The sequence below is a fragment of the Stigmatopora argus genome, chromosome 8 (genome assembly GCF_051989625.1).
Source record: "Stigmatopora argus isolate UIUO_Sarg chromosome 8, RoL_Sarg_1.0, whole genome shotgun sequence".
Lineage (NCBI taxonomy): Eukaryota > Metazoa > Chordata > Actinopteri > Syngnathiformes > Syngnathidae > Stigmatopora > Stigmatopora argus.
In genome coordinates, this window is record NC_135394.1 from 16,765,330 (window position 1) to 16,778,924 (window position 13,595).

General features: G+C 38.8%; 1 long non-coding RNA gene across 1 annotated transcript in view; it reads right to left on the minus strand.

Annotated features, from left to right (window-relative positions):
* LOC144078942 (uncharacterized) overlaps positions 1-13,595 on the minus strand; it is a 28,646-nt gene that overhangs the window by 13,877 nt on the left and 1,174 nt on the right. The window contains exons 2-3 of the long non-coding RNA XR_013301358.1: positions 12,404-12,471; positions 7,725-7,779 (exon numbers count right to left, since the gene is read on the minus strand). This is a non-coding gene — a long non-coding RNA (uncharacterized LOC144078942). The remainder of the gene's footprint in view (positions 1-7,724; positions 7,780-12,403; positions 12,472-13,595) is intronic.

The following is a 13,595-nucleotide window of genomic DNA, read 5'->3' on the forward strand; positions in this document are numbered from 1 at the left end:
TCCTGGGGGTCCACGTCACGGACAAGCTCTCATGGTCTACAAACACCACGGCAGTGGTGAAGAAGGCTCAGACACGACTCCATTTCCTCAGGGTGCTCAGGAAGAACAACTTGGGCTCCAATCTTCTGAGAACCTTCTATAGAACCACTGTAGAGAGCATCCTGGCGTACGGCATCACAGTGTGGTACGCTGGAAGCACGGCGGCAGACAAGAAGGCCATGCAGAAAGTGATTAACACTGCCCAGAGGATTGTCGGCTGCTCTATGCCCTCACTTGAAGACATTGCCAGCCCGCGTTACCTCAGCAGAGCCAAGCACATCATAGGGGACCCTTACCACCCTGGTCACAATCTGTTCCAGCTGCTGCCCTCTGGCAGACGCTATAGGTCCCACAAAGCTCGGACAAATAGGCTTAAGGATAGCTTTTTCCCCACATCCATCAGACATCTAAACTCGCGCTAACATACACACATTCCCTTCTGCGGCATATGAATAGATGTTTGGTTGGTGATCTGCCGCCTCCTAGCTGACTTGAAGGAAGGTAAGTGGCAGACAGTGTGCGGTAATCGAGAGGTAAGCGACCTGTATGTAATCGCGAGGTAAGCGACCTGTATCCACAACAGCGGAATGACAAATTACAAGTCCGTAACTTACACTTATTTAGGTCTTTTGCCGACTAAACGTAGCTTATGGAGAAGCACCATCAATTTCGTCACACGCAGTTTCTGCGTGTGATGACAAGTAGGCTTTTTTGTGTTGTGGTAATGACGACATGGCCTATGTCCGATTATTATTATTATTATTATTATTATTTGATCGGAAACCAAGAACAAACATACATAAAAAATAGTTAAATGGACAACAACAGGCTAAATAGGCCCCTCTTAATGTAACATTTAGATTTTCTTTGTGTGCTTTATAGTCCGTAAAATACGGTACTTACATTTCATTATTATTTTCATTTTAATGAAAAAAGATGAAAAGTGGAAAGCCATCTATGGCATTTTCTTTAATTGCCCCCTCCCAATCCAAACGGATTGGACGTGCGGTTGGTTACATTCCGAAAACATACACGCTAGGCTAATTTAGCACTCTAAATTGCTCCAGGGTATGAGTGTGCGCATCACTGCTTGTTTGTCTCATTGCGATTGGCTGGCCACAAAAGTCAGGGTGCTCATAGTTGGCTAGGATGAGCTCCGGCACCCCCCGGCACCCTTGTGAGGATAAGCATCACGGAAAATGAATGACTTTATGATTCCCATGCACCGTCTCAGAATGAATTCTCATTTCTGAACCGCTCGGGTTTTGGGGGTGCTGGAGCTGACTTGGGTCTAGAGCAGGGGTCTCGAACTCAATTTACCTGGGGGCCGCTAGAGGCCGAGTCTGGGTGAGACTGGGCCGCATCAGGATTTCCACAAGAAAAGCACTGATAAAACATTCAGTTCTATGCTGAGAGCAGCGGAGGAGTGTGCGCGCCGAGCGGAGTGATCGGCCTCACGGCTTCTCCTCCGCCCAGCTGATTGGAGGAATGAATGAGTGAGTGAGCGAGGCACTGGACAGCCCGGCCGATGTCCCGCCCTCCAGAGCCGTATACCTCACCGTGATTGGTTCATTCAGCTCCGAACCAAAGTTCCCTCTAATTTTTTGTTGGTCTGAGCAGAAAGACAACCTCCCTGAGCGCACTGAGTACCAGTGTGAGCGACATCATCGGTCCTCGGATGATTCGCCTAAAGACGTTTCGCCGACGGACGTTTGACAGACGGGCAGGTCGCCGAATGGACGTTCCACCGAACGTTCATTCGGCCGAACGGAGGTTTCGCCGAAACGGGATTCGAACGCTCGCCCCGCCGGATCGTGTGTGTACAAGTTTTTCAACCTCGGCCCGCGGGCCATATACGGCCCGTTAGGATTTTTAATCCGGCCCGCCGCCGGTGTTGTCCAAATTATAGTAAAAATCAATGTTCGTCTACCATCAATGGCAGTCCGGGAATAAGCACTCTTGGGCAGGCAGATGTAGCAGAACCGAGCCGTAAAATGACAGCAATCGGGTCAAATCCATCCTAAAACAGCATTTAATGATTAAATACAAATACTGGATGATATCGCGATGGAGGCAAAAAAACGTCTATAGACGTCCATTCGCCAAACGGCTCAAAATGCTCTCAAATTCGGTCAAATCCAGCTGAAAACAGCGTTTAATGATTAAATACAAATACTAGTATTTGTATTTAATCATTAAACTAACAAATACTAGTACGACCTGTCCGTCTGTCAAACGTCCGTCGGCGAAACGTCTTTAGGCGAATCATCCGGTCACGACATCATCATTGCTCGCTATCGGCACACCAGTATCACACCTGCCACAAGCAGGTGCATGTCAATGTTCCCTCTAATTTTTCATGTAAAACATGCTGTAAAACAAGAAAAACATGAGTGGACAGAGCTACTGCCACTGGCTGCCACTTAAACGGCGCCATCATGGGGAAAGGGGTAAAAAAAAAAAAAAAAAAAAAAAATAAAAAAAAATAAAAAAAATTATAAAAAAAAAAATCGATCTTTCATATTAAGACGGGGGCCGCAAATTATCGTCCCGCGGGCCGCAGTTGGCCCGCGGGCCGCAAGTTTGAGACCCCTGGTCTAGAGGCTGGGGACACCCTGAATTAGTGGCCAGCCAATCACAGGGCACAAGGAGACAAACAACCAATCACTCTTAGCTAGGGGCAATTTAGAGTGTCCAATCAGCCTAGCATGAATGTTTTTTTTTATGTGGGAGGAAACCGGAGTACCCGCAGAAAACCCACGCAGGCCCGGGGAGAACATGCAAACGCCACACAGGTGGACCGCCCTGGATTTGAACCCAGATCCCCCACTCATATCTCTAATTCAATTCATACCAATTAATGCCGCGATGTGACATAGACGTAAATACAAAAACAACAACAACAACAACTGGAAATTACAAAAAAAAAGTTGAAACACAGAATTTGGTTTTTTTTTTTATTTATTTATTTTTAAGTTAATGATGACGGGGTGAGCAATCGGGCCGGATACGTCTCACACGAGGCTGTTTGCGCTGGCTCGCTAGAGCAGAAAGTGATTTGGAGGCCGAGCAGAAAATGCACTGTCTCCCTGCAGGCATTGCATGACAAATCTGCAAACTGGCACACTCTTCCCCCTCCCCCCTCCATCTTGTTTGTTTGTTTGTTTATTTTTTGGGGTTTGTTTGTTTGGATGACTACCTGAACGCTCGCTTCACCCTTGGCCCCGGCCATCCGAAATTGCAGCTGTCTTTTCCTCCACTTTTTAGAAAGTGTCCGTCAGATGCCGGGAAGGATTTCCAGGAATGTTTTATTTAACTTTTGACTGATTTGATAATGGGTGCGCGCGGTGGAGTAGTGGTTTTTCCGCCCGGCTTTGCCACGGGGAGTCTGGGTTCGATTCCTTCTCGGTGGCGGTGTAATGGTGAGCGTGGGGGGTTGTTTGTTTCTTAGATTTTGATTGGCTGGAAAGCAATTTAGGGTAGGGATGGGGCTCCGGCACCCCCCGCGAGCCTTATGAGGAGAAGTATGGAAGATGAATGAAAGTGACTGATTAATAAGCAGAAAGTTGATCATTTAAAACTTGTTTTTGACGCTATCAGGATGTAATGTTATATTGACAATAAGCCAACTACTACTATAAAAATTAAATTAAAATTTAAAAAATCAAAATGAATAAATAAGCGCTTACTCGATGTAAGCTCTTATTTATTCATTTATTTATTTTTATTTTATTTATTTTAATTTAATTAGTAATAAATATTTAATTAATTTGTAATTTATAATTAAACTATTAAATACTAATAAATAAACTAAATAATTTAAACATTAAATTACAATTTAAAAAATATGAATAAATAAATGAATGAATAAGAGCTTATTTATTCATTTCAAAATAAAATATCAAAATAAATAAATAAATAAGAGCTTACTCAATGTAAGATCTTATTTATTCATCTATTTATTTTGATTTTTAAAATTTTAATTTATTTTTTTAATTTACTTAATTTATATTTTGTTATTTATCCGTTTGTTTGATTGTTTGTTGTTATTTGTGCACTAATTATGTTGACCACTTATTTATTATTAATGTATTGATTATTTATTTGTCTGTTTGTTTGTTGTTGTTCTTTTTGCACTTTGTGGTGAAAGCTTGAAATATTATACTTGCATATAATGACTATAAAAGCATTCCATTTAATTCAATGAAGATCTTTAATTTGAACAAAATGGGCATATTTAATTGGATTCATAGAGGACAGGCTTCATTAAGACCTAATTTGTTGCTACGAATACATGTCTAAACTTGATTTGCAATCTCGTTAGGAGTCAAATTTCAGCTCGAATATCCGTCTTTTACGTTATTGTGTAATCAAATCAAGGCGTATTGTCAAAAATAATGAGACGGCTTAAAGGCTAATTTGAGGAATGACCGCATATTTTCTGTTATAGTGGTACCTCGAGATACGAGCTTAATGCGTTCTGGGACTGAGCTCGTATGTCAATTTGCTCGTAACTCAAATGAACGTTTCCCATAGAAATGAACTAAAAAACAAATTAATTGGTTCCAACCCTCTGAAAAAACACCCAAAACAGGATATTGGATTAGAAAAACATTTTTATTTGTTCTAATTCGCCATCTATTAACAAAGTCACAAATAACTAGTGGTTTAATAGCAATAAAATGTGATTAACATTATTAAAATTAGACGGATTTCGGAGGGGAAGTCCGCTGTCTGCTCAAAAATAAGTTGAATCTAACCTTACACTAAATATAATTGGTTAGCATGTAGTTGTCAACTTATAAGTTTTTCCCGTATTTTATACGTTTTTGATCATTTTAAACTGTGTACGCCGTATAACAACTTTTTTGTACGGGATTTTTTTTAAGTACGTTTTTTGTCAAACCGATCTCGTTTGACCCATTTCGGGTCCAATCCGGATCGTCTCATTGGTCATTGGTAGCAGACGAAAACGTCGATTGCTAATGTTGTTATGCTTTAATTTAAGCATGCTCTGCGCACCCTTAACATTTCTGCCTTTTCACTCTAAAAATATAGCGTGTCAGCAAGCAATGTACCCAAACAGCCTTTTCACTACCGTATTTTCTGGACTATAAGTCGCACCACCCAAAAAAAAGCATAATTAAGAAATGAAAAAGCATATATAAGTCGCACTGGAGTATAAGTCGCATTTTTGGGGGAAATTCATTTGATAAAATCCAACACCAAGAAAATAAGTTTAATCTAACCTGACACTAAACATAATTCTAATTTAGTTTTAAATTTTGATACCTTTCTTCTCCCGGTTTGGCTTTATTGGCCCCGCCTCCACCCTGACTTTCAGATGCAACCTATCGAGGGTTGTTTGCTTTTGTATTCCCTTCAAAATATTCCCAAAATAATGAACGCAAATGTCCTCACAATAGGATAACGCACGACCACTTGCCAACGAGAAGTAGTATATACTCCTCTCGTATTAGCGAACAAGCTCCGCCATTCACACTGACTAACGGGAAAAAACATGGAGAAAATGCAAGGCTCCGCCCAGTCCTCGTAGAGACATTAAACAAGCGACGAAAATTTGTCTCGTATCTCAAGATAAATATTTGCTCAAAATTGTACTCTTATCTCAAATTGCTCATATGTTGGGGCACTCGTATGTCAAGGTACCACTGTATATCTTATTTTTAATCATATTACCCAGTAAATGAATTGATTGCGGAATCCCATGTGCTCTTCTTCCGGGAAAAACGCCTCGATTTTTGTTACCGCTCTGATTTGACACCTTTGTGTAATGTACCTTTGTGAAAGAGGCTCTGAGTTGCTTTATGGCCTCCTGTGTCACCGTGGTTACGCAGCTGGAAGCACCCTCCACAAACACGCGTAGACACAATTTGCCATAAAGTGTGATGTTGCTGGACTGCAGCCTTGAGCGGCAAATGACTTTGGCACGGAAAAGTTGCCTGGAAATTGCTGCTTTTGATTTGTGGGTCCTAAAAGCCTGAGCAGAGACTATGAATTAAAGGTGCTAAGTGACACCGTTTTATTTATCAAGCCTTTTTTTTCCACCCCAAAGGACTCGATGAAGACTTTGCAGTTCGGCAGTTGTGCTTTCAATGTTCTCACTTTATGACTTGGTAACCAAAACACGCAGCCCTTGCGGGACAAACTGATCCTGGGGGTCATAAATCTTGAACCTCGCTGCTTTCTAGTTCTGTAACGTTGTTGTCCAAACAATCTTGTGTAAATAATGATGAAATAAACCTGATGTAGGTTTGCCGGAATCTTTTAGGACAGCTCAAATATCAGATTTGACCGGTAAGAAGGTCATAAATCATGTACCGACTTTAAAACGTAAAGGCCCTGATCAGATTGGTTATTATCTTGTCAATATGACACCAAATATGACAATAAATATCAACGTAATGACCTAAAACACGCACTTCTTTTGCCCAGTAGGGTCATAAATCACTACTGTGTTTGGTGAAAATTAATTAATTAGCAACAAAACACATGAAGCCTTTCCAAATATGTTTTTTTTCTTATGTCCGCAAATTTGAAATAAAAAACTGAACCATAGGGAGCCGGTGTATGAATCTAATAATCCTTATTGGAGAAAAAAGTAAACTCATAGCTAGTGCCATTTTATTTTAAAGAGGGTAATAAATCATTTTAAAATGACCTGGGGTTGTAAATTTTCCAAATATTGATATTTAAATTTAAGGTATTTTAGAAGCTTTTCCGCAATTCCGACTACACCATTTGTATGCCACCATATGTTGCTCCCCAATAATTATAAATAACGTTAAATGTATAATTTGACTTGTGACATGGTCATAAATTACCTGTCTGCAAACTGCATGGAGTCACATGTTAAATTAAAGCACTTAACGATAGCTTTCCAGACATGACAAAAAGACCTCCCATGCTCATGTATATAGCCCCAAAACGGCTACTAACGGGGCGCTAAATCCAACATCCCTTTTCAAAGTACACCATATTTCTATTTGTATTGACCCACGTGTACTCGCACCTCAAATTAAAGGTCTTGATGAGGGGTTCGCAAATATGTAACTATTTTCCAAAATACCTCATCTCCCGACATAATAACGGCAAAAAAAGCTTTCCCTGTCTCCAATTTGAGTAATTACGGGGTCGCACATCAATCTGCTACAAATATAGCCGCTAGCTCTTGTCAGGGTTCGACGATGCTAGTGAGGACTTTCCAGATATATCCCTACTTGGTCAATATGCCCTTATTTGACATGCCTTACCCACATTACACAAGAAGTATGTTGTAACATCACATGTATTTAGACTCGCTTAAATGTGAGTCAACTCGTAGACGTGAATGCGACTTCGCCATGGCTGGAATAACACTGCCACTTAGTGGTTGCATCATCTCGTCCATGTGGGACCAAGCTTTTTTATTTTACGCCGCCAAGGGGAATAAAAAGTTTGCGCGGGGTAAAGAAGAAAGGGCAAAGGCCGGTCGCGGCTCCCACAACGCTATCTGTTATTACGCAAGTGCTTACTTTTTAAAAGACAGTCTTTTTCTTTTGCCCAGGAGGGGCCATATTCATTTAACATTTAAATAGACTTTAGCCCTGATTTTTTTTTGGTGTCTGTGATGTGACAAAGCTGTGAGGAGTAAAAAGGGCCGGAAAAATATGCGGTGAACTTACCAGATAGGACAACTTGGGGTGACGTTGTCTTCAAAAATGGACCAAATTATGCCTCCTAGAGTTGTGGAAAAAGAATAATGATATTTAAAATAAACAACAAACTTAATGTCATATTATTTATTAGTTTGTATTGACCATTTTTTAAAAATAAATCCAACTCAAATCCAGTCTAACTCAAGCGATCGATTGTTAGCATGTATCTGTAAGTGCTACTGTTTTGGTTAGCACGTCCCTGTCAACTTTTCCTTTTTTCCCGTATTTAATACGTTTTTGATCATTTCAAACGGTGTTCGCCGTATAACAACTTTTGATTTGACTTTTTTTAGGTATGTTTTTTGTAAAACCGATCTCGTTTGACCCATTTCGAGTCCAATCCGGATCGTCTCATTGGTCATTGGTAGCAGACGAAAACGTCATCGTCGATTGGTAATGTTGTCATGCTTTAATTTCAGCATGCTAATTTAACATGTCCGCCTTTTCACTATACAAATATAGCACGTCAGCAAGCAATGTACCCAAACAGCCTTTTCACTACAGTATTTTCTGGACTATAAGTCGCACCTGTTCATAAGTCGCATCTTTGTATAAGTCGCACCACCCAAAAAATGCATAATTAAGAAGGAAAAAAAACATAAGTCGCACTGGAGTATGAGTCGCATTTTGGGGGGAAATGTATTTGATAAAATCCAACGCAAAAAACATACAGGTTATCTCAAAAGGCAATTTAAAATTAAAATAAAATAGAGACCAACGGTATACTAACGTTACATGACTGACATGCCTGGTAATGTCAGTAACGACGTAACATATTAAGATTTATTCCGATAACTCTAGCATAAAAAAAAAACATGCTAACAAATTAACCAAACGATCAGTTTCCCTCCAAATCACGAAATCCAATGAAATCTTCATCCTCAGTGTCACTTTTAAACAGCTCCCCCCAACTCGCGCGGTAGACAATTTTTGTTGTTTTTATAAATTACCGACAATGTTGAAATGATCAACACAGGCCTAGAGCGCCCTCTGGCGGTTTGGTGTAAAAAATAACATGTGAAATAATATTATAATGTTAATAATTTCACATAAGTCGCACCAGAGTATAAATCGCACCCACCCCCGGCCAAATTATGAAAAAAAAAAACGATTTATAAGCCGAAAAATTCAGCAAGCAAGTACCCACTACCCACACAGTCAAGCTGTCAGCGTCATACAGCGACATCTACACAAACTTGAATTTAGTACATACCGATTGGTCACCTCGTCCACTTTGGTGAAAATATTAGACTTTTAAGTGTGCCTTATGTGAGTAAATACGTTTAAGTTTTTTTATCGCTTAATAAGGGGAATTACAATCATTTTTAAGGGGACCGATTGACCGAGGTTGCCAGATATGTTAGCAAGCATTTTCCTGTCCTCAGTGAAATAGCTTTTGTGTTTTGGTCTTTTGTTTCCGGCTCAGAAAGCTTTGCCGAAGCTAATGAACCCGAAGCGTCACACCCCGCATTATTTCCGCGACTAAAAAAAGAGCTAGCGCGTCCGTCTACGCCTCAGCAAGCGTGGAACTTCTCCGCGGCTGGTCGAAAGGGGGTCTACGCTCCATTCTAAACATCTGCCGATTCTCCCCCCTCGTGCCATGTCCCGGACTCGCTAGCGCGCCGCCATGCGGATAAACAAACATGGCGGGAAGCTAATTGAATTACTTCCCGACATCAACAACCATGCAGATCAACCGAATGTCGGCACGCTGTGTTGAGATCTCGGAGGACAAGGCGTAAGAGTGTTGACAAAACATGGATCAGGGGGCTTTTTTTGTATTTTCCCAGTGATAAACCATTAAGAACGAGCGATAACCCGCATGATTATAAAAATAGACCCAAATATTCATACGTAGTGTGGCCTAACCTTGATTAGAGGAACAAGAATATTTCATAAATGTCACACAAATACCCCCAAATCTACTGAAATACTCAATGTTGGCTAAATAGTACCTAAAAGACAACTTAATACTTTCTAATAATTTCTAATAAATGTGCAAAAATTGTCATGGCAACGTCGTAATTATCGTACTGGCGCGAATATAAGACGACCTTGAATATAAGACGACCCCCTTTTTCAAGAAGTTAGAAAAAAAGACTTTTTGAACACCAAATTCAACTTTTATGCAGAAAATAACAACTATGGCTGGCACGATTAATTAATTAATTAATTAACAACTAGTTGATTATGAGAAATCTATTATAGTAGTTTTTGGTAGTAATGTGGACATTTAAAAAAAAATGAATCACCGATGTAGAGACATTTTTGACCAAAAATAATCATTAAAAAATATTAAATGTTTTAGTTCACTTAAAGATACTTTAATTACCGTTTTAAAAATTATAATTCACCATAACAAAAAACAAAAAAAGAGGAAAAAACAGGAAATATTCTCTTTTTCCTATTTCTTTATTTGTGAAAATTCTCAAATAAAATAAAAATCTTTAATAATTTAAAAAAATCCAAAGAAAAAGATAATATAAATAGTTTTTATCAATGTATTTGTTTAAAAAAACTGTAAATATTCTCATTTTTTTCTAGAAAAAAATTGACGATTAATGATTATGCCATTTTCCTTGCATGAAAACATATTGCGAAAACGTTTGATTATTATTGGGGAAGTCTGGAAAAGATTAACAAAATGCCACATTATTTCAATAACAAAAGATGATTTAAAACTATTTTTTTACATAGACAGAACATATAAAACTCATGTCTACAAATCACTGTAATTAATTAAAGGATTTACAGTGGTGACTCTACTCTTTTACCATAATTTCCTAAGGTGAAAGAGACGCTTGAAAAAAAAAATCTCAGATTTATTTGTAGCAACAACAACAACAAAAGCAGAATAATGCATGATAATAAGTTACACGCAAGCCTTAAACACACAACAATGGCAAACACGCTCTCGCAAGCCATTAAAGGGAAACTCGTGTATTATTCACTGTGTTATTAATTCATGACGGAGCCCATCAGCGATAAACACGTACGGTGTACGTCGTCTAAGACGTAAACGTGAGGAGATAGAGGAACATCTCCGCATTTTACGCCGTGTTGATTGCTTGGCCTAGATACAACATTATGGATTATTCTTATCCTCGCCTCTCGGGCTGCAGCGATGCATCATGGGGGCAAAGGCTTTCTAAGTTCACTTGCTTACGTAAAAAAAAAAAGTAGCGTATTGTGTAGCAGCCGGAATCCACGAGTCACACTGAGCCCTTTTTTTTTGGACTCTATCATAATCCCAATGCAGGGGAAGATCTCAGGGGGGAATATTCGCAATGCATTCTGGGAGGCCGGTAATTGAACGTTTGGAAGGCACATAGAAAGGTTGAGTGTTGACGCGTATGTTTTTTTATGACCGTTTCTTCCGCCCGGTAAGGCGCGCATTCGACGGGTGGTTTGTCTTACAATTTGCTTCATGTATAAGGTGCGTCGGATTATAAAACGTACTAGTAGTGGTGATCGGAATGGTGGTAGTGGTAGTAGTAGTAGTTATTGTAGTATTGGTGATATTAGTAGTGGTTGTAGTAGTAGTTATTGTAGTAGTGGTGATATTAGTAGTGGTTGTAGTAGTAGTTATTGTAGTAGTGGTGATATTAGTAGTGGTTGTAGTAGTAGTTATTGTAGTAGTGGTGATATTAGTAGTGGTTGTAGTAGTAGTTATTGTAGTAGTGGTTGTAGGGGTAGGCGTAGTAGTGGTCATCATCATTGTAGTTGTAGTGTTCATAGTAGTAATAGTAGTCATTATAGTAGTAATAGTAGTCATCATAGTACTAGTAGTCATCATACTAGTAGTAGTAATGGTAGTAGTCGTAATAGTAGTAGTGGTAATAGTAGTAGTAGTTATCGTAGTAGTAGTAGTAATAGTAGTAGTAGTCATAGTAGTCATCATAGTAGTAGTGGTAATAGCAGTAGTAGTGGTAATAGTAGTAGAAGTTAAAATAGTAATAGTAGTCATCATCATAGTAGTAGTAGTAGTAATAGTAGTAGTAGTCATAGTAGTCATCATAGTAGTAGTGGTAATAGCAGTAGTAGTCATAGTAGTAGTGGTAATAGCAGTAGTAGTCATTATAGTAGTAGTGGTAATAGCAGTAGTAGTCATTATAGTAGTAGTGGTAATAGTAGTAGTAGTCATCATAGTAGTAGTGGTAATAGTAGTAGTAGTCATCGTAGTAGTAGTAATAGTAGTAGTAGTCATCATAGTAGTAGTAGTAGTAGTAGTAGTAGTCATCATAGTAGTAGTAGTAATAGTAGTAGTAGTCATCGTAGTAGTAGTAGTCATCGTAGTAGTAGTCATCGTAGTAGTAGTAGTCGTAATAGTAGTAGTAGTAATAGTAGTAGTCGTAATAGTAGCAGTATTAGTAGTGTGCTAAAGGGAAATTCATACATGATTAAACAATATTGATCCATATATAAGGCACATAAGATTATAAGGGTACTGACCAAGTATTGTTCAGTTGTATTTAACATATGTAGGAACAATTGTTGCATCAACAATAAATGATTAATTATTTACATACGGTTTGTTTTATTTTTCAATATTTACGCAGCATTACTATTTTAGAGCCACCAACTTGACCTTACCATACTTTTGAAGAGAGCTACATGTATCTTGTATAACTAGGAATGCGTCATACCTCTTTTCCATGTTGTTTTAATCGGTCAATTTGCTTCGTTTTCAGGGATGGCCTCACCAACGTTGTCCCTGTCAAAAGTAAAAGCATAAAACAACTTAAACAGCATAAAAAAACAAGCACAAGTCAAATGCTTTGACTATTTAGGACATCATTTGCATATGTTTTGTGTTATTTCTGTCTAGGAAGTATCTACACAAAAGGAGATCATTTTTAAGACATTTTCCTGCTAGATGTGCAGAAAGATTTTCCTCCAAACAACAGAGGACTAATCCAAAATTGTTGTTCTTTTTTATGAATCACAGCAGAATTATTTATGTATGACAGTTTTATTGAACACACAGATGACTTGACAGCTCTCAGATGCGTAGGGTAAACAACGTTGACAGTGTTGACGAAGGATTTTCAACACGTCTTCCTAAAAATATCACTCAATGGCGTTTAAAGGCGCCACCGGACAATGAAACCGACGGGCGATTTGTTGCACAATGAGATCTTTACACCCACAAAATCCTGGAAAAATAGCAGCAGCCATTGAGCCGTCAATCATGTTTTGTCAATCTCAAATGTTCCGGATCTAAAAAAAAAAACACGCCTCGTCGGACCTGGGACCTGTCAGACGAGCGTTAGCGTCGGTTGTCGTTCCGCTCGATGGCTTCTGTCGTGGCGTGAATGGTCGTCAAGTCTTGAAAGCTAACGCCGCGAAACTTATTTTTGCGATGGATTTGTGAAATCTCTATTCAGGGTCTCTTAGACTTAGAAAGAGTAACGTAACCACGTGTTTACTTAAATTATTCCAGAACATTTTCACCACGATTAAGAGCTTTTAATATCAAAACAACGGAAATGAGGACTTATTGTTGCCTAGCCGTGACGACCTAAATGATGTCAAAGGTCAAGTTCTCAATTCAAAGGTCAAGTACCTGAATGTCATGGCCTAAGGCTTTTGTACTGAACATTTAATTAAAAAAATAATCAAATAAATCTGATACCTTAAAATAATGGAGGTGTAGCTCATAAATTTATAATCCACTATAATTGAGCATAATTTGGATCGTAAATGCGCTTTATTATTGTATAATTTGGCCATATCATATTTCCCCCTTTCACTTAAATTCTATTTAGAATTTTTAAATGAAATAAAAACGACCGTTAATGGGTCTGCGAGCCTTACAGTACACGAAAATAATAAATT